Below are 21,720 nucleotides of genomic sequence, written 5' to 3'. Positions count from 1 at the left end.
CTGCCATTCGTCGTTTCATGCTTTTTGTCAGCAGCACCAAATGAAACCAACATGCTGGAAGGTGTAAAAGGTTTAGCACTAACCCAGGAGCATACTCTAAGCTACGCTATAAAGGGAACTATAAAGTATTTGTGTTCCAGATAGTTATGGCACTTTAACGTTACATCGTTTACATACATTTATTTTTCATTACTTTGATTACATCATCCGTATTTCCAAACTGTTCGCCAAAATTCTGTACAAATATCCAAATCACTTTTGATAAATTTGATAGTGCTTGATGAAATTGATGTTATAAAGTTATATTTATTAAAAATGGACTATTTATTGTAATAAATGCTGCTTGTAATTAATGGTAGTTAGCTCAGCTTGAAGAAGTAGCTTTCAAAAAAAAAAATCCTTTAGATTGATGACATTTCAGTAAACTCCCTAATTTTCTGAATTGCTTGATGCATCTAGAGTAGTATCTAAGTTATCTTATCAGATTTAGAAAAATATATATATCACAACGATTTTGTTGTGTGCCGTTTTATATTCAAATTCTTGAAGAATCCTTTTACAAGGAGAGACAATCGTACGCAGTGCAGTATATATCCTGCCTGTCATTCCTGATATTTTATTTCAGGATATTTACAGGTTTATTTGTTTTACTTGATCTTTTTAATAACAGAATTCATTTACTGAATACAATAGTTGCTTTGTCCTACAAAATAGATAATGCAGGTCATTATAAAGTCAAGTACGGATCAGAAGACTCAAAGTTTAAATATTTCACTTACGGGAGTGATGGAAGGCATGATACGTTGGAAAAGCTAGGACATTTTCTGAAAAATATTGAAACAATAAAAAATTATAATTTTATATAAACTTGTCAACATAGCCCTTTAGATCTTTGATAAAGATCCTAAAATACTTTAAACTTAATAAAGATATATCACGACTATAGGCCTTTCTTGTAAATCCAATTCTTCATCCTTAAATATCCGCTACAGCCTACTTTGTTATTATCATGTTGAAAAATCAATTGTCAATCATTCTGAGTATGATATGCTAAAGGAAGGTATAAAATTATAAATCTCATTGTAATATTCACAGAATAACTCAATCAGGCTTTACTGAGTGGATCAATGTAGCTTGAAAAACCAGGAATTTTACAAATAGTGTTTATCTGTTGCTGTTAGGACACGATGTTTCTTTCATATAGTTTTCATTAAGGGAATAATCGTTTATAAAGAATGGTTGTACTAGGAAATTGGGAATGTACTCACAAATGGTAGTACCCTGGTCAACACTAATGCATCAGACATTCTGAAGAGACCTAATGGGTTAAGGTGGCGTAAGACTCGCGGTGAAAAAATCGCCTTTAAGATCGTACACCTAAAAATGGAGTCTCTCATTTTCTGCATTGCTTGAACTCAAAACATGTGTCACATTTATAATAATATGAGCTAAGTTATAACAATATCAAATAACTTTTAGATTGAAGAAATATCAAATTCATTCATTTGTGTTCCATATTAGATTTGAGTTTGCTTAAGAATTCTCGAAGAATTCTTATAGGGAGAGACAGCCACCCGGAACAGGATTTATCCTGCTAGTCATTCCGGATTTTGTACTTCAGGATATTTACAGATTATTTGTTATGTGTGCGCTTTCTAATAACAGAATTCATTTACTAAATACAATCGCTGCTGCCCACATCAAAACAGGCAATGCATCTCGTTATAAAGTCAAATACACATTGGAAGACTCAAGGTCTAAAATATTTTACTTACGGGAGGGAGGGGAGGCAATCCATGGAGGGAAGGCTGGGACAACTTCTGAAAAGTATCAAAACAATACGAAAAATAAGACCTTGGAGTTGCAGCGGTAAGCGTAGTACCTTTAGATCTATAGGACAAGAGCCCGAAATTTTTAAGACTTAACAACGGTGCACTGTGATTATAGGCTTTACTTCCAAATCCAGTTTTTCATCAATAAATGTCCGGGACACCCTACAACTTTATCACCTGGATGAAAAACCTGTAGTTAACTATTCTGAGAATAATATAAATGAAGCTCTGAAACATAGTAATCTTTAGAATATTTACAGATGAGATAATGGAGCTTAGTAGTTTGGATGAAAGTAGCTTGAAAAATTGAATATTTTTTAAATACTGCCAGAGAAAGTTACGCTTCCTCTGCTATATTTGTCAGAATACTTTATCCTGTAATCTGTTATCAAGAAGGAAAGCTATGCAAGTTTGAAGGAATGATAATTCATAAATCATGATCAAACTAGAAAATTATTATTCTATGCCTTAATGGAGTAAGTCGGCAGATGTTCACGCATGCGTAATAGAGAAATAGCGAGGCTACCAAGATCCGAAGGTTTTGTCACCTCTGTACACATCATAACCAGGCCGCTTTCTTAGCTGTGACCACTCAGGTGTGTAAAACATTTCATTCAACTCTAAATGGCATATATTTGATTTAGAATATTGCTCTAGTAAAAATGAAAAAAAGTATCTAGAATTAATATATGACAAAGTTTACCTTTATGAATTTACGGCATGTAATTTGCAGTCCAAAAGGGCATTTAAAGAATAACATTTTACAGGAGGTATATGTATTATGAGAATACACACACACACACACACACACACACACACACACACACACACACATATATATATATATATATATATATATATATATATATATATATATATATATATATATATATATATATATATATATATTATATTGTCACGAAGTGATCCAGTACCTGGTTATTACACAAATAATAAGACCAAAAAATTTACCTCACTTTAGACAGATACTTGAAACCTCATAAAAAAAATATTAAGACTGAATACTCTAAAGGTACAATGATCCCTTAAAACTTGCATAACACTTGAAAAAATCAATCTAACTTTATCAAGTTATAGGTGAGGTAACAACTGATGAGCTATAAAGAGACTAGGGGAAAAAAGGCATCACTCCATCAAATACTATAATTGTTTCCCTGGTTCTACTTCACTTTGATAAAGGAGAACTAGACAGATATATCATTTACCTTGAATACACACACAAATATCTCTAACCACTGGTAGTCAAAATGAAACACTGGGCTTTTAAAACTTTAAACAGACAAATTTATTTCTAAGTTCAAAAATGATAAGTAGAGTTCACAATCTCAAAAAGATTTACTATTACTTGACAACATTATAAGAATTAAGTATTTCTTAACCAAGATTAACTCACAAAACTTTAATTTATCAAGAAATCAATTTAATTAAGTAAAATTCAGTCCATTAACTCTCACTCAAGTTTTAGATATGAATCTGAACAACTGCAGTCGACCCAACTGTTCACAAATATAGTAATAACTGAAATTAACACAGGTATTCACTGAAATCTCAATAATAAGTATGCACCAAAATCTCAATAATGCAAAGTAACACAAACAAAGCTAATTAATCACCAACACAAAACTTTGGGTAACACTGTGAAATTGTAAACATATAAACTTATTAGAGTAATATGATAACACAGACATATAAGAAAGGAATATGCAAATAATGGAAATATACCAACAGCAATTTCACTAAGACAAAATATGATTAAAGATTATATCAATCTTTCAACAGGTTACCTTAACTTTTAAAAAGGCTAAAATCACGTCTTTCTAAAACTTCCTCAAAGACCACACTTCAGTTTTCAACATAATTACAGTACAAGCAAATAAGCACATTACCTTACTCCTTTTGTAATATATAAAACACACTTTTCCTCACTGCAGAGCACAAATATTTTACACCATTCTCAAAAATATTACGTTTCATGGGAGAGTTTTACAAAACTTATTCAGGAGAGCAACCAGTATACACCCTAATACAGTGGTCTTCAAACTTTTTTAGCTTTATTACATTTTCTTAACATGTTCAAACAGAATTTTCATAAATGCATTATATGGTAAATGTATCTAAGAAATTTTCATGAAAGTTAAATTTAATAATCCAGAAATCAATAACTGAACTTTTGATTATTGTAAATAAAATTCATATTCTGACCTTACGGCTTGAAACATGGCCAAAAGATAAACATTAACTTCCTGTCCATGGTAACCACTGACTCAGGTAAGGCAGCTAATGAGATGGATGTACTTGTTTCAGGAGAATTTTGGACAAGGCACATCGCATGTCATCCTCCACCTCTAAGCGGTTTCTTGCTTTTGATTTGATTTGAAGTAAGGAGAAAAGCTTGATTCACATAAGTGAGTGGGGGAGAAAGGTAGCAGTGTTTTTAGCGCAGACTTGAGCCCAGAATTCCTGTACAGAGAGTTCTTTTTGCAAACACTTTATACCAGAATCAAATTTCATTTCCAAGTATTCATCTTGGTCAGGGTCTGGCACAGAATCTGGTTCAATATTAAATGGATCTGCTATAAATGACAGATCTATGGACTCAAGATCAGGAAGTATCTGGAAAATTCTTGACCCAAATTTTGAAGGTGGTTGATTATTTCATTTTGTAGACAGGATCTAGTTTTCAACAACTTCACAAAATTCTCAAACATTGCAAAATTACCGGCATTAATTTTCCTAACAGTTCTGGATCTTAGCAGTGAAGGCATGCAATGAGTCAACAAAATGAATTACAGTTTTGTCTTTACACTGAAGTTTCAGAGTTTTATTTCTTTTGTTTTTATTTTATTCTCTTATTTCTTACATAGTTAATTTATTTTTTATTATAATCTAGTTAAATGTACGTGGCCCACCTGAAAACCAGGCCATGGCCCACAGTTTGAAGATCACTGGCCTAATATGATCAGAGAGAGAGAGAGAGAGAGAGAGAGAGAGAGAGAGGGAGAAGGACTTCCTATATCTATGAGACTCCTTTACAGACTAACTCTATTAGTTCAGCAATCCTACTTTCATCTTCAAGCCTAAGTTGCCAATTAACCACTTCAAATCTCAGAATAACCTGAGCCACTTCCTCACACCTTCTAGAATACCTAGAATACAGAAATCCTTATTCTACAAACAGAATACATAAATACTGAATACATACTGTATTCTAAGGCTTAGCAGAAAACATGCCTAGGCCCTTTTATCTAAATGATAGGCATTACCCATTCTGGTTGGACACCTGTGTACATAAAAGTCAATTTGCGAGTGATCTGCGGGAAAAAACCCTGTCAATCCCTTGTCAGACTTAATCTCTCCTCTTGTTCCCTCGGTAAAGGCAAACAGGAAATGGACACTTCAACTGGTTCTCAATAAGGTCTTTCTCTACAGATCTTAAAATTTAACTCTCATGAACGTGGCATGTTGCAAACAAAAATGAATATACAACATTACATACATTACAAAGTCACCTCAATACGCCTCACAACATATGAAACAGCCAAAAGAAAAAAAATTACATCAAAATACATAACACATATGTCATCTGTAAGAAAGGAAAAAGCATCTCAAAATCATATCATAATATTCCTCCCCCCAGAAGATTAATTATCCCAGTTTTGAATCCAACGATTCAAAATGGGATAAATAACCTACAGTTACATTGCTCCTTCCAAAAATGTTCTCTCTTTTACACAACAAGATTATACAACCAATCAGGGAAATTACTATGGCCAAAAACTTACACAGAATAGGCAATAAACTCTAGGCATATTCACAAATCTTTATAAGTCTTTCACCACTTTAGAAACAACCTTGGTTTGCCCAGTATTATCAAGTAATTGAAAATAAGGGGTAAGGGATAATTATCAGCTACACTGATGGAATTCAGTTTCCTATAATCAGTACACATCCTAAACGAGCCACCTGGTTTCTTCACTAACGCACAAGAACTGTAATGACTTGAATTGGGTTCTGCCAATCTGTGCTGCAAAAAATATTCACTTCCTTTTTCAAAACATCTAGATGAAAAGGTGATACACGGTAAGCTCTTTCTTTACTTGAATGGTTTGGATTCTTCTCTGATCTTTACCTCATGCCAGACCAGAAGGTGAAGGTTTAACATTCAACTGCTGTGGGGCATATCCTGGTTTTGTACTGACATAGTTATTAGGTTATTAGAAGGGTTTCTCACATCACTGTTCTTAAAACTCGACTGAGACCTATAACCTGTGAATTGTTGATTCTGGTACTTGACATTATAATTCTTTTTGTTGGATATTATATTATAGTCCTCACTCAGAGTGGCAGCTTTATCAAGTTTCTTCACCTCTCTCTCTTTCTCAAATAAGCTCTTATATGTTCAGGAATTCCTCTCAGATATTGCTCTAAGACCACTAATTCTTCAAGTTTATCCATAGACTTAACTTTAGTGGCCTCCAACCATAGCATAAAACATTTCCTTACTTTATAGGTGTAATCCAAGAAAGTAGTCTTGTCATCCTTCTTCAAAGATCTGAATCCTTCATTGTAATATTCAGGGGTCATCTGGTAAACTTGTAACACTTTGTGTTTCAGTACACTGTATTCTTTCACAATGATCAGCTGATAAGGCTAAATAGGCACTTCTTCCTTTACCAATCAGAACACTCTGTAACAAGACTGACCATTTATCCTCCAGCCATCCCATACCTGTAGCCACTTTTTCAAAGTGCTCAAAAAACTCAATTGGAGCTTCTTCTGTAAACTTTGGAATTAACTTCTGCACTCTTACTACATCAAAGATAGAGTCTGCATTACCTTGGATATAATTATATGGGTTTACAGATAATATGGATCGAGCTCTGATTAATTCCAACTCCCTTTCATGTTTTGCTCTTTCCTTGTCTTCTTTTTCCTTATCAGCCTGCATCTGCAACCTAAGTAATTTTTCTTCTGATTCTAGCACCTTCAGTCTACAAAAGTTTTCTTCTGTTTCTAAATGTCTAAGCCCTGCTTCTGCATCACCGTTTTCATTTTCTTGCCTTAGTTTATTTGTAAATTCTACCTCAGCTGCATTCAACAATTCATATGCCTCATTTAACTCTCTATCTACTTTACCAGAGCTTATTAATGCTTGGATTGCTACACATTTAATTTGTGCCTCAATCATATCACTAGTCACATTACCCCCACATATCACTGCTAAGAGAGTCTACTGTGCCTTAGTCAGGTGAGATTCAGATAACTTTCTGATGGTTGGAGCACATAAAAATTCCTGAAATTTAAAAGAGCCATTTTCTCTAGTTTATTCAACGAAATAGTTTACAATGCACTTCAAAACAACTAAATGGTTACTCTCCCACCAAAATATATCCCTAACACCACCAGTATAAACCATAAACCGGAGTGATATTCTGTTTAGTTCTTCCTGGAAGATGGGCACCAAATATTTTGTCATGAAGTGATCAAGTACCTGGTTATTACACAAATAATAAGACCAAAAAATTTACCTCATTTCAGACAGATTCTTGAAACCTCATAACAATAATATTAAGACTGAATACTAGAAAGGTACAGTGATCCCTTAAAACTTGCTTAACACTTGAAAAAATCAATCTAATTTTATCAAGTTATGGCTGAGGTAACAACTGATGAGCTATAAACAGACTAGGGGAAAAAAGGCATCACTCCATCAAATACTATAATTATTTCCCTGGTTCTACTTCACTTTGATAAAGGAGAACTAGACAGATATATCACTTACCCTAAATACACACACAAATATCTCTAACCACTGGTGGTCAAAATGAAACACTGGGCTTTTAAAACTTTAAACAGACTAATTTATTTCTAAGTTCAAAAATGATAAGTAGAGTTCACAATCTCAATAAGATTTACTATTACTTGACAACAGTATAAGAATTAAGTATTTCTTAACGAAGACTAACCCACAAAACTTTATTTTATCAAGAAATCAATTTGATTAAGTAAAATTCAAACCATTAACTCTCATTCAAGTTTTAGATATGAATCTGAACAGCTGCAGTCGACCCAAGCATTCACAAATATATTAATAACTGGAACCAACACAGGTATTCACTGAAATCTCAATAATAAGTATGCACCAAAATCTCAATAATGCAAAGTAAGTAACAAACACAAAGCTAAGTAATCATAAACACAAAATTTTGGGTAACACTGTGAAATTGTAAACATATAAACTTATTAGAGTTTTAATATGATAATACAGACATATAAGTAAGAACACCAAAACCAACATGAATATGCAAAAAATGGATAAAAATGCCAACAGCAATTTCACTAAGACAAAATATGATTAAAGATTATATCAATCTTTCAAATGTTGGTTTTGGTGGTTACCTTCACTTTTAAAAGGGCAGGAAAACTCGTCTTTCTAAAACTTCCTCAAAATCAAGACCACACTTCAGTTTTCAACATAATTACAGTACAAGCAAATAAGTTACCTTCACATTACCTTTTACCACACTTCAGTTTGCAATATACAAAACACTTTTTCTCACTGCACAACACAAATATTTTACACCATTCTCAAAAATATTACATTTCATGGGAAAGTTTTACAAAACTTATTCAGGAGAGCAACCAGTATACACCCTAGTATGATCAGAGAGAGAGAGAGAGAGAGGGAGAAGGACTCCCTGTATCTATGAGACCCCTTTACAGACGAACTCTATTAGTCCAGCAATCCTACTTTTATCTTCAAGCCTAAGTTGCCAGTTAACCACTTCAAATCTTGGAATAACCTGACACTCTTCCTCACAAACTCTAGAATACCTAGAATACAGAAATCCTTATTCTACAAACAGAATACATGAGTACTGAATACATGCAGTACTCTAAGGCTTAGCAGAAAACATGTCTAGACCCTTTTATCTAAATGATGGGCATTTCCCATTCTGGTTGAACACCTGTGTACATAAAAGTCAATTTGTGAGCGATCTGTGGGAAAAAGAACCCTGTCAATCCCTTGTCAGACTTAATCTCTCCTCTCATTCCCTCGGTAAAGGCAAACAGGAAATGGATACTTGAATTGGTTCGCAATATAGCTCTTTCTCTACAGATCTTGAAATTTAACTCTCACAAACATGGCATGTTATAAACATAAATGAATATACAACATTACATACATTACAGTCACCTCAATACACCTCACAACATATGAAACAGCTGAAAAAAAAATAACATCAAAATACATAACACATATGTCATCTGTAAGAAAGGAAAAAGCATATATATAAAATCATATTATATATATATATATATATATATATATATATATATATATATATATATATATATATATATCATCATCATGACAGGTATATAAAAAAGAAAAAGAGACTGAGTGTAGGTCCTTTATTTCCGAGCCAGTGACGAAGGACTGATGCACAGTGGTAGAAATCACGATATTAATATTGCAGAGATAGTACAGACGACCACACAACTGTGAGACTACAAATCCACATCTGACAGTTGTTTAAGAGGGGTAAACACATCAGTGCTAATGCTGTGATTTCTACCACTGTATATCAGTCCTTTGTCAATGGTTTGGAAATGAAGCTGAAACTGGCCAGGACCTACACCCACTCTCAATTTTTACCTGTGGCGATGTGTGATAAACGAATCACACGTTAAAGTGATTATCATATATGTGTGTGTATATATATATATATATATATATATATATATATATATATATATATATATATATATATATATATATATATATATATATATATATTTCGTTATGAGTCTTCATTACTGATGTGACCTGGTGACTTAAAATTAAGGGAAGTCCCAAAAAGGTGCAACAGAAGAAATTGAAAATCCAGTAATAAGGGAGAGAAGCAACAAAAGAACAAGGTTTATTATACTGTACATGAACAATTTATATATAATGCAAATGAAAAAATGTACTCATTAATCCTAATAATATAGAAACTTAATTCCTAAACTTATACCTAACTTCAATAGCAAGACATAACAAATAGCAATCATAGCAAGGAGGTAAGTGAATCCCATCAAATATAATATTACATACAAAAATCAAAATAAATGTATAAATAAACAAAATATACTCAAGAGGCACGTAGTACAAGGTGAGGAGGGTCCCTTCATCTGGTTACAGTGAGGACAGATAAAGTTCATCTTAAGGATCCACGTAACCTTCGATATAGACATGATGAGAGGCGTCAGCCAATCACAGGCCGAGGGGAATGGCGTGAGGCGGCAATTTAAGTACCGGACCGATAGTTAATAGGCTGAAGATCAATACAACAGGTGGTTTAATGATGGTAAATGAGCCAAAATGTCATCTGGCATTTGTCATCAAATCGTAAGCAGGCTGGAATATCATAAGACCTCCGCCCTTAAGACCTTGCAAATCCGTAGGGTGGAAGAGGTCAAGAGACAGCATTCCGGTCGTCCTAAGCTGCTGGTCCTCTTGACAAGGTGTCTGCAATGATGTTCTCAGTTCCTTTCACATAGTGGATGGTCAGCTGATAAGGTTGAAGCATTAGGGACCATCTCTTTAATCGTTGGTTATGAGTTTTCATTTTATGAGGGAACCACAGGGGACTGTGATCAATGAACACTTCAAGAGTATTCCTTTCTTCTACCTCTATTTGTTCACTTTCTTTTTTTATTTCTAGCTTCCTGTCTTCTGGATGTATTTGTGCTAATTTCAACTCTTTATGTATTTGTAATTTTTGTCACTCTATTTCAGCACTATTCTTTGTCTCTGGAGGGGCATCTGCTAATAGTGATAATCTGTGGTTGTGAAGTGTATCAATGAGTTCTTCAGCACTGGATAATGAGAGTCTAACATGTTATTTATCTTGTAAGAGTTCCTCAGATTCAAGGTAATATCTCCTGCTCTTTCATACTTTTTATACCAGCAGTCTTTAATACATGTAGTGTCATGGAAGATGTGAAAGGAATCTTAAAGTACATAAGTATAAACTAACATTCATCTTTAGTGAGGGTGAATTTACTCAAGTTTGCAACATCAGGGAAGCACAGAAGGCTTGAATATCAAATTTGCTCATTGTGATATTTACAACAAGAAAATTCCTCAGATAGTTTTGAGTGTTGGTTACAGGTTAACTTGGCAACACGTAGGTAAAACACAATGTGTATGTAAAAGAGCAATGAATGTAACTGTGGTAGCGTAAGATTCAGCGAGAATAAGAGTCAGCATAAGATTCAGGCAAGATTCACTTTCAAGAGTCTAAGTGTAGGCTTACTACCTTTAATGATACGAGCACATATGTGAACTACCACAAGTAAATCAAGTGTGTTCTACAACACCCGAAAAATTAAGTTAAAGAGTCTAGCCAAGATTCATTAAAGATTCGTTAAAGATTCTTGAATTGAAGATTCTAATAAGTCAATGTGACTTATGTGTGATGAATGATCATCCAAGTTCTGTATATATTATGTCAAGAGAGTAAGTTTTGATGACCTAAGAAGGAGTAAGGATCCCAAGAATGCAAGCAAGTATTAACACATAAGTGTAACCACAAGTACCTAAGTTACATTATCAAGAATGAAAGACAAATCTAAGTACATACGGTGCACAATTACAGATCCCGGTCAGGCCCTGAAATGTTACAAGTCCTCGTTACTGATGTGACCTGGTGCCTTAAAATTAAGGGAAGTCCCGAAAATGTGCAATTGAAAAAAATTCAAAATCCAGTAATAAGGGAGAAAAGTAACAAAAGACTCATAAACAAAGAACAAGGTTTATTATATATAAGCAATTTATATATATTGGGAATGAAAAATGGCACTAATCAACCCTAATATTGTAGAAAATTAATACCTAACTTCAATAACAAGACAAAACAAATAGCAATTAAAGTAAGAAGGTAAGTAAATCCATCAAATGAAATGACATGTAAAAATCATAAATAAATCCAACACACAAAACAAATATATAAAATGAATGCAATATACTCAAGAGGCAGGTGCTGTGGGTATTTACGTAAGTACAGAGTGAGGAATGGGTCCTTCGTCTGATTACAGTGAGGACAGAACTCACGATAAAGTGCATCTTAAGGATCCACGTAACCTTCAATTTAGATGTGATGAGAGGCCTCAGCCAACCACAGGCCGAGTGGAATGGCATGAGTCCTCAACTACCGTACCAATAGTTAACAAGCTGAAGATCAATACAACAGGAGGTTTAATAATGGTACTTGTCTTCAAATCGTAAGCTGGCTGGAATATCATAAGAATATATATATATATATATATATATATATATATATATATATATATATATATATATATATATATATATATATATATATATATATATATATATATATATATATATATATATATATATATATATATATATATATATATATATATATATATATTATGTATATATATATATATGTATATATAATATTTATACATATCTATGTATACAGTATATGTGTATATATATACTTTAAATTGTTATTTTTGAATTGTTCTGTTGAATGGCAAATTGCATTCTGTAATGTGAAAATTTTGATGTTTTGTTTGCAGATTCGTCATTTGTTGTAATGATATAATTTTAAAATGTATATTTTCTTACAGATAAATTGTGTATCATATAATCTTAAAATGTTTTATATGTGACTACTTTAAATATTTTAATTGTTCCATTTGTTCTGTAATGTAAATTGATGTTTTTGTTATAGATTCGTCATTTGTTGTAGTGTTAATTTTAAAATGTCTTTCTTAAGATAAATTCTTAATCTTAAAATGTTTTGATGTGTTTTTTCCATTTGTTTGCGTATATTAATAACAGTTAGAAAGAATTCTTAGCGTATTGAGAGGGTAAGATTCTTATCGTTTTACCCACAATATTTACACAGGTGGTGTGTCCAGTAAGTCGCGCTTGGAGGAAGGCAAGGAGCCTTCTTGACTCATTGTGATGAGCTTTCAGCCAGCTGGCGAATTCCCTGTTATGCGTTTGTTCTGTATGTCTAACCCATGTTTATTAGCTGTGTCTGTCCCTATTATCTTTTCATAATCTGAAAAAGAGAGAATGAGTGAGTAAGAGAGTTGGAGTTGACATGCTGACAGCTGACCAAGAATTTGGTCCAAAACCTCTTTTTCTGCTTAACCCTGAACAGGAAATGTCAGTCATTGATAAGAGCTCTGGCATATTTCCTTCTGGGACTTAGATCCAGTCCTGTTTAAATACCACATGTATACTGTATGTATAATGTATGTATACTTTACTTATCATGCATTCTGGGAGAGTTTAAAGATAAAAGTGCAGTGCTGTTCCAGAGACAGTCAGTCAGCCAAAGGGGTCCCTGGGATAAGCATCTCTCTCTCTCTCTCTCTCTCTCTCTCTCTCTCTCTCTCTCTCTCTCTCTCTCTCTCTCTCAATAATCCCATTCATATATATAAGGGTGTTATGCTGATTGCTTTACTGTTTGTAAAAGTTTTGTTAAAACTCACCTAAGGAGTGTGTTCATTTTGTAAGAGGTGATCTGAAATATTATTTTGTGCAAGCAATGTGTAAAGTGTGTAATGGTGTATCACCTAAAGAAAGGTAATGTGATGTTTACTGGTATTTATTATGTTAAGAGTTAAAGTGATGTTCTAGGTGAAAGAGAATTATTATTTTGAGAAGAGATGAACATATCTCTTATTGTGAGTTCTAATGTGTCTTGCTGCTAATTATACATCATTGTATGTGTCAGTGTGACTTGGCAGTGTTATATATGAGAAAGTCTTAGAAAGACGTGAGTTTAACCCTTTTTTTTTAAAGTGAATGTAATCTTTTGAAAGATTGATATAATCTTTAAACATTGAAGTTGCTATTGGTATATTTCCATTTCTGCATATTTCATTTTTATATGTCTGTGTTATCACATTACTATAATTTTATAATTGGTGGATTACAAAGTTTTGTGCTGGTGATTACTTAGCATTCTGTTAGTGCATACTTATTATTGAGATTTCAGAGAATATTTATATGGATTCCAGTCAGTAATATTTTGGTGAACATTTGTGTTGAATTTAATTAATCAGGTATATGTTTAAAACTTGCTTTCTTAATAAATTAAAGTTTTGTGAATTAAACTTGATTAAGAAATACTTAAATCTTACACTGTTATTAATTAATAGTAAATCTTTTTGAGATTGTGAACTCTGCATATAACTTTTGAACTTAGAAATAAACCTGTTTGTTTAAAGTTTTAAAAGCACAGCATTTCATTCTGACCACCAGTAATTAGAGAAATTAATGAATGTGTACAAGGTAAGTGATATATCTGTTTGTTCACATGAGACATATCTAGGTGAAATAGAACCAGGGAACCCGTTATAGTGTTTGTTGAAGTGATGCCCATTTTCCACTAGTCTGTTTATAAATTATTAATTGTTACCTCACCCATAACTTGATAAAGTTACATTAATTTTCTCAAGTGATAAGTAAGTTTTATGGGATCACTGTACCTTTAGAGTATTCAGTCTTAAAATATTTGTTATGAGGTTTCAAGTATCTGGTCGATGTGAGGTAACTTTTTGGTATTATTGTTTGTGTAATGACCAGGTGCTTGATCACTTCGTGACAATATATATATATATATATATATATATATATATATATATATATATATATATATATATATATATATATATATATATATATATATATATATATATATATATATATATATATGGGATGTTTCGAAATTAGAGTCCCCCTCCACAGAACAAATGGAAAGTTATGAAGTTTTCTGCTATAGCCTATCTCCAAGTACATTATTTTAAGTTTCTATTAAGCTATTTTTCATTTTACGTTTCTTGTATTTTCAGACTGAGTGACGGAGTTAGATACAGCCATGACTAATCAGATGGAAATCAGATGGATTGACCGAATCCAGGCTATAGCCTTCAGAGGGGCCAGGGATGCTCATCCTTCATTTCACATTCCTGGATACCTAAATACATTAAAAGAGATGAATTCTTTGTTAAAAGAAACTGGAAAAAATCCATGTGACTGTCATCATGAAAAGATTGAGAATCTTGGAAGGCCTGAAGTCCTTTCTCAGGAGTCAAAAGACATCATAGCTGAGGCAATGGTAGACCAAGAAAGTCTTTATGTAAATTGGTGCTTGAACTAGAAACAAAAAGGGAAAGAAGAGAAGTTATAGTGCTGTATATTGTGAGTTAAAAAAATCCGGTATCAAGCCATTTCATGTTATCAGCAAGCCCAACATCACTCAGCAACAGAGAGAAGACCGTGCATGGTTTTGTGGTTCATTTCTTAAGACTGGGATGAAGCTGACTTTCTCCATGTTGCCGCATCAGATGAAGTCTTCATTTACACAGTCAGGAAGCCAAATCATAAAAATTACATCATTTGGGCTGCAAAGTTGGATGATATCAGCGATGACGTGCGCTATCGCCAAGTTGTGAAATTTCCTGAATGTTTGGGAATTTTTCTGTTTCACAGCCAAACGGTTAATGTGGATCATCAAAGAAAAAGGACAGTCATGGAATGGCAAATACTTCAGAGAAACTGTGTTTACTGGTGGAGTATTTTTTCCTCAAAGATCCTGAAAATGTGTTATCTGTTGAAGAAGTCACATTTTTGCATGATAAGGCACCATGTTTCAAGGCTCTTCAGACACAAGAGCTGCTTCGAAACAGTGGTATCGATTTCTTCTTGGCAAGTGAATTTCCAAGTAGCTCCCCTGACCATAATGTGTGTGAAAACATTGGTAGTATCTTAAAGGATCGTGTTGAAGCGCGCACAGTGAACTATGATGGTATACCAAGTCTCGATGACCTGCGAAGAGAGGTGACCGAAGTGGTCAGGGAAATGGAGTTTGAGTCTCAGCTTTTTTGCAATTTGCTGAAATCATACCCCTCAAGAATGCAGCTGTGGTACAGGCAGATGAAGGCCACACAAAATATCAAATACTCAGAGAGAAACTTAAATAAATACCTGTTCTGAATTACTTTTGTTTTGTCCATATCAATTTCAGTTTATGCTGTAGAGGGGGCCTCTAATTTCAAAACACCTGTGTATATATTTGTGTGTATATATATATATATATATATATATATATATATATATATATATATATATATATATATATATATATATATATATATATATATATATCTATATATATAATTTATATATATATTATATAGTATGCAGTATGTTATGTGTGTGCGTGTGTGTGTGTGTGTTGTGATGTTCATATTTTGAACTCACTAGAGGATTTCTGTGATGGTAAATATTTCCCCGTAATAACAAAGCGCTACTGTTTTTCGTTCTTTGCCCTCAGGGAATGAGAAAATTTTAACTTGTGCAAGAACCTTTGACATTTTCAGCACAGCATTTGGACGACATCGCTATCGAAGTTCAGTTTTCTGGTGAAAAGCTTTCTCTGCGTTTCTAACACACAAACTAGACTTCAAACGTGTAACCTCTCTCCTCTTGATCTAAAGGACTCCTGGGGTGACCTTACTTCTTACCTTTGCTGTTTCTTTGTTATTTTCTCCTATCGCTTTATCGTTTCTTGCTCTTCGTTTATAGTGTCAAATAAATAATCAATCATTTGGCCTACCAAACTAATTTCAGTTATGGACTAAACACAATGCTAAGGGATGTAAATTATTTAAATGTAAACCCAAAGTATGCCACAAATTGGACTAAAAAAGTGAAATATAATGCATCTTTTTTTCAAAACAGTCTTTAGCTTGATGTTTTTTTCTGTGTATTGCTTGGTCTAGGTAATCGCATTTCCATGTTATTTGCCAACATACTCGAAAATTTCTAAAGTACCTTTACAACAATTGAAAGTCATAATGAACTGTCTATTTTTGAATGTTGCCTCATCAGTTCCATAAGGTACAGATAGATGACATAATTACAATAGCGGCTTTAAAGTGTTAGGCCTCAAAATAAATTTTCTAACTTTCTGTATTGCTAAAATATATCAATATTCAATGAACATCCAGAAACACTGCAGTATCTAGACTAACAGTCATCCCTGATATTATATGTACGGATATATATATATATATATATATATATATATATATATATATATATATATATATATATATATATATATATATATATGTATATATATATGTATATATATATATATATATATATATATATATATATATATATATATATATATATATATATATATATATATATATATATACTGTATATACATTATTTTGTTTTCTTCTTGACAACAGAATTCTATACTGGTTATTATAGTTACCTTGCACTGTAAAGCGAATAATAAGTCTGATAATAAAATCAAACACATGAAAATACTCAAGGTCCAAACTATTTTACTTACGGGAGGGATGCAAGGCTTATTAAGTTGGGAACGCTAGGCCAAGGTCTGAAAAGTATTAGAAAAATACAGCAATTAATTTTTTTTACAATTATTGAGGTCAACATTTATCCTTTAGATCTTAGGAACATAGATTAAAATAAGTTAGGTTTAATAATGATACACTGAAACTAGGCTATGCACACATATATGGACCTTGTCAATCCATTTCGCCACTTGGCTGTCATTCCTTTCATGTAATCTTATGATTTACTTTTCATTAATTAGGAAAAGTTTGAGGAAGAACATATATTGTAGTGAATATATTGTTGAGAATTGTTACTGGAAAGAAATGGGTACGTTTTTCATCACGAAAACCTAATACAATGATATCCTTAATTCATAGTCTTTTTCTCTCTGATGTAATATAAGGATTCTGATACTTAGCGTATGACTACGTATCAGAAATCTAATATTTATTTTCGAATAATTAATTGCGCTTCCGATTCTGAGTCATTCTGAGAGTAATAAGCCAGAAAACGGTCGTGGAAGCAAGAATGGCATAAATGCCATACGGAGAAGATCAAAATGCAGTAAGTTTTGTTAAGCGGAATTCTTACTTTGCATCTTCAATATTTAGTTTTAAAGAGTATATCTTGAAAGAACATAAGTAAATAATCAAACAGCACTGAAAGTTTAATGCTTTTAAAATATGCAAGCAAAGGTCGAAGCATGAGGAGTAATCACATCTCGTTAAAGCAAAATAAATTCCAAGTTACATTAGGTACACGATAAATACCAACAAGCAACATTAAAAATTGTGCCAAGATTTCAGAAGTGCAATATGTTACAAGTAACATCAAGGTTGCACACAAAAACAGCAAAATGGTCATTACAACTATTACAATACAAAGTGCAATCCACGGCTGCAGAATTGTTGCTTATCAAATTGCCTGTTAAGCGTGCAAAGTGTAAATTACTTATCGTATAGACAGTAAAGTGTAAACAAAATTTACTCTAACGAAAAGGGAAATCAGGTACATGATGTTAATGCACGAAAGGAGAACAAAAGAAAAAACTGTAAAATTGCTCATTCCTCCACATATCATTAGATTAGTTAAAGACCTAGGACTTATTAAAACACATGCATTTTCATAAAAAACATTTTATTTATGTACATACAACCTATTTCAATGTATTCTATGTACATGCGTGAAAAACTAATCTATGGCATTCAATTCCACCAGGTTGCTTAGAACATCAATGCTCGAGTTTTGAAGAGAACAGTACACAGTAAGTTGCTATCTATTCAACAAGTAAAAAACTAAGATGTGAACATCAATGAAAACTTTCCTGCACAGCAAAGTTTTATAAAAACGGAAATGTCTATACAATAAGGAAGAGAAGAACTGGAGATCATTACTATCGTTTAATTTCCTATAGCACATGACAAAAGGTAAAATCTTTGCGTCAAATATAAGTACATATGCATATGCACATAGATGCACAAACTCATATACTGTGCGCATATTGTAGGTATTTCATACACACAAATATATATATATATATATATATATATATATATATATATATATATATATATATATATATATATGTGTGTGTGTGTGTGTGTGTGTGTGTGTGTGTTTGTGTGTGTGTGTTATGTGATTGCCTACATGAAATTGAGTCTACGGGTACAATATAGTTTTGGCACAAAGTATTATTATGCTTCCGTATGAAAAGCAGTTCGATTCAATCTAAAGACTGAAATTTTCAACACAAGGTAATAAAGATCTTATTGACAAGATTCCACCTGGAAGGGACTTTTGCTCTGCTCAGCCAGATGCTGGCGTCCTTTAAACAACCTGACCAGACCTTCGTTGTTCTTTCCGGCTGAGAACACTTCAACGTTAAGGAATTCTTTAAGAAAATAAACCTAAACCGGTAAAAAAAAATATGTTCGAATAGATAAGGTTAGAGTTATAAACTGACGGATTGACCCCAGATATTGCTTGATATTTCCACTGAAAGTATATATATATATATATATATATATATATATATATATATATACAGTATATATATATATATATATATATATATATATATATTTTTTTTCTAACTCAAACCCTTTAGGTGACATGCAATTTGTTATTTCCAGTGGGAAAGAAAACTTTCAATAGGGAAAGATAAAACGGAGAAAAAAATGAGATGCAGAGCATTACTGCTTGTTACAATTATACAAAAATATATTAACTTTGGTGATGAAGTTTATAAGTTCACATGCATCATCTTAACATTCATTACTTGAGGACCAAGAAAAGTTAGAATAGAAATATGATTCCAAAGGCAAGGGAGGAAGTAATCAGGATTAGCTTTTCGTTGTCAACCAGAGCTAGTAGCCACTCGTTATAAAATTTTGCAAGGGGTGTCTGTAATGTTTGAGGAAGGGACAAAGTATTTCATGGGTTCTTGTGAGGTGGGAAACAATATAGCTTTCTTATGGTTTGTGCCTGACGATACTTGCGGGTTCCACAAATTCTGGCACCATTGCACTAAATGAGGAAGCCAAATTGCCAAGTTCAGTTACAGGGGTGTCTGAGATCTTGCTGTCTGCCAGGAGAATAATTGCTTCAGGACCCATGCAGGCTCTTCCTTAACGTTATGATCAAATGAAACGTTCAATTCAATCAGAGTGAGGGGAATTATCCTTTGTATCCACAGCAACCAGCTTTGGTTAGAGGAAACACTTAGGAAAGAGGATGATGGATTAATCAACGCAAAGAAGTACATTTTTCTCTTGCCAAAATCTTCCTGTTTGTGACCAAGCCAAAACCAGATTGGCCCCAGCATAAGTGAGGGAAACCAAAGAAGACTAAGTACCTGTAAGTACCAATTCTAAAATCGACAGATAGAGGATGAGAGAAAGAAACATCTATGCTTATTGTTCCAATTATTAAGTTTGCCGAAATCCAAAGACTGATGCAATATTTTTTGTGCTGAAGAAGTACTCCCCTCAACTAAAGCCATATATTTTTGGTGGTACCCCTTTTGCTGTTCCTATGCTCGAGTTCCTAGAAAGTTGTCCCTCTGATTCTTCAAGGGCAGCTTTTCATCCTTACAATGTGTAGGTTCCTGGGTAGGCAACCAGAAAAAATAAATTCCAATATATTTCCAAGTACAGTATTATATAAGCAAGGTTTTTTATCATAATGAAAACCAATTCATCCAAGGGTACTTATCTAATAGTACTAAAGACAATGGATGTCTAGTTTTCATTTATGAGGCTCCATATCCTGGAGTTGTATCCTTGTAATAGTTAATATCAAACAACTCTGCTGTAAAATAGCATTACTTTACAAGAGGGAAAAGGTTCCCAGGAAAGGGATGAAAGGGGTCAGCTATCAACGAAGAGAAAGCCAGAGAAAAGCTAAACATAGGATAAACGAGAGGACCTATGTTAGAAAATATATGCGAGAGGCAGTGAAAACTTTCCCTTATCAACAAATTAAAAATAATATACTTTCTATAGGCAAACGATAAAGAATCCAACAAATGGCAACATGACCAAAAATTTTCTCTAATGAACTCAAGCTCGACAGGAAGGATAAAGGAATGTTGTTGACTGCCTAATGCTAGTACGAGATAAATGAAGGAACTGCCTAAATGGCTGGCTCTTCTGGCAAGATCAACAAAGATAAATGACAAATAGGAACTGATGATCAAACTAATAAAGGGCGTTATTGGTTCTCTTCTGGCAAGATCAACAAACCATCAGGGTATTCATCTGAGTTGAGTTAAATAATTTTCTATGACATCGTTTGACACCACTACCCTGCTGCAAGACACCACCTTATTTCTACCAGAAGGAAGCACAGGTTGCATTACATGGAACTCCTTGCAAGTCTAATAGTGATCCCATTTAAGAAATGTCCGATGTTATCAGGTCAACTGGCCTGTTGTCACGTCACCATTTTCAAGTGCCTCGCAAACCCGTGGTATTAAGAGGTGCACAAGAGTGACCCTGTTAGTCACCGTTAGGCTCTCCTCAAGACTGAGCATTCAATCAAGCATCATGAGTTCGAGTCGAATGGGAGAGGAGTCCTCACATCTGTGATAGAGCCCTCATATAGAGACGATTCAGCCAGCAAGCCCAATATAACAATATCATTTATTTTAGTATATTTTATAAGAAATGCCTACTTAACACGTCTCAGTAAATAACATCATCTCTCTCGTTCCTTTGAATATTTCCCTGCACTTAACTATCTATCTATAATAATAATATCCCAGTGGATCTGTTTGTCCTTCCCCGAGTGACAGTAGACAAACCGATTTGTCCGGCCCTGGATGGGGGGATAGGTAGGGGGAACGGGAAGGGGGGAGACATCCACCCTCCTCCTACAAACCTGTTTGTCCGCCTCGGGTTGGGGATGGGGGGGGGTTTAGGGGAGACAGCAGGGCCGGGTTCTAGCGTGCGT

The sequence above is a fragment of the Macrobrachium rosenbergii genome, chromosome 14, assembly GCF_040412425.1.
Source record: "Macrobrachium rosenbergii isolate ZJJX-2024 chromosome 14, ASM4041242v1, whole genome shotgun sequence".
Classification (NCBI taxonomy): Eukaryota; Metazoa; Arthropoda; class Malacostraca; order Decapoda; family Palaemonidae; genus Macrobrachium; species Macrobrachium rosenbergii.
This window is presented reverse-complemented; position numbering follows the sequence as displayed.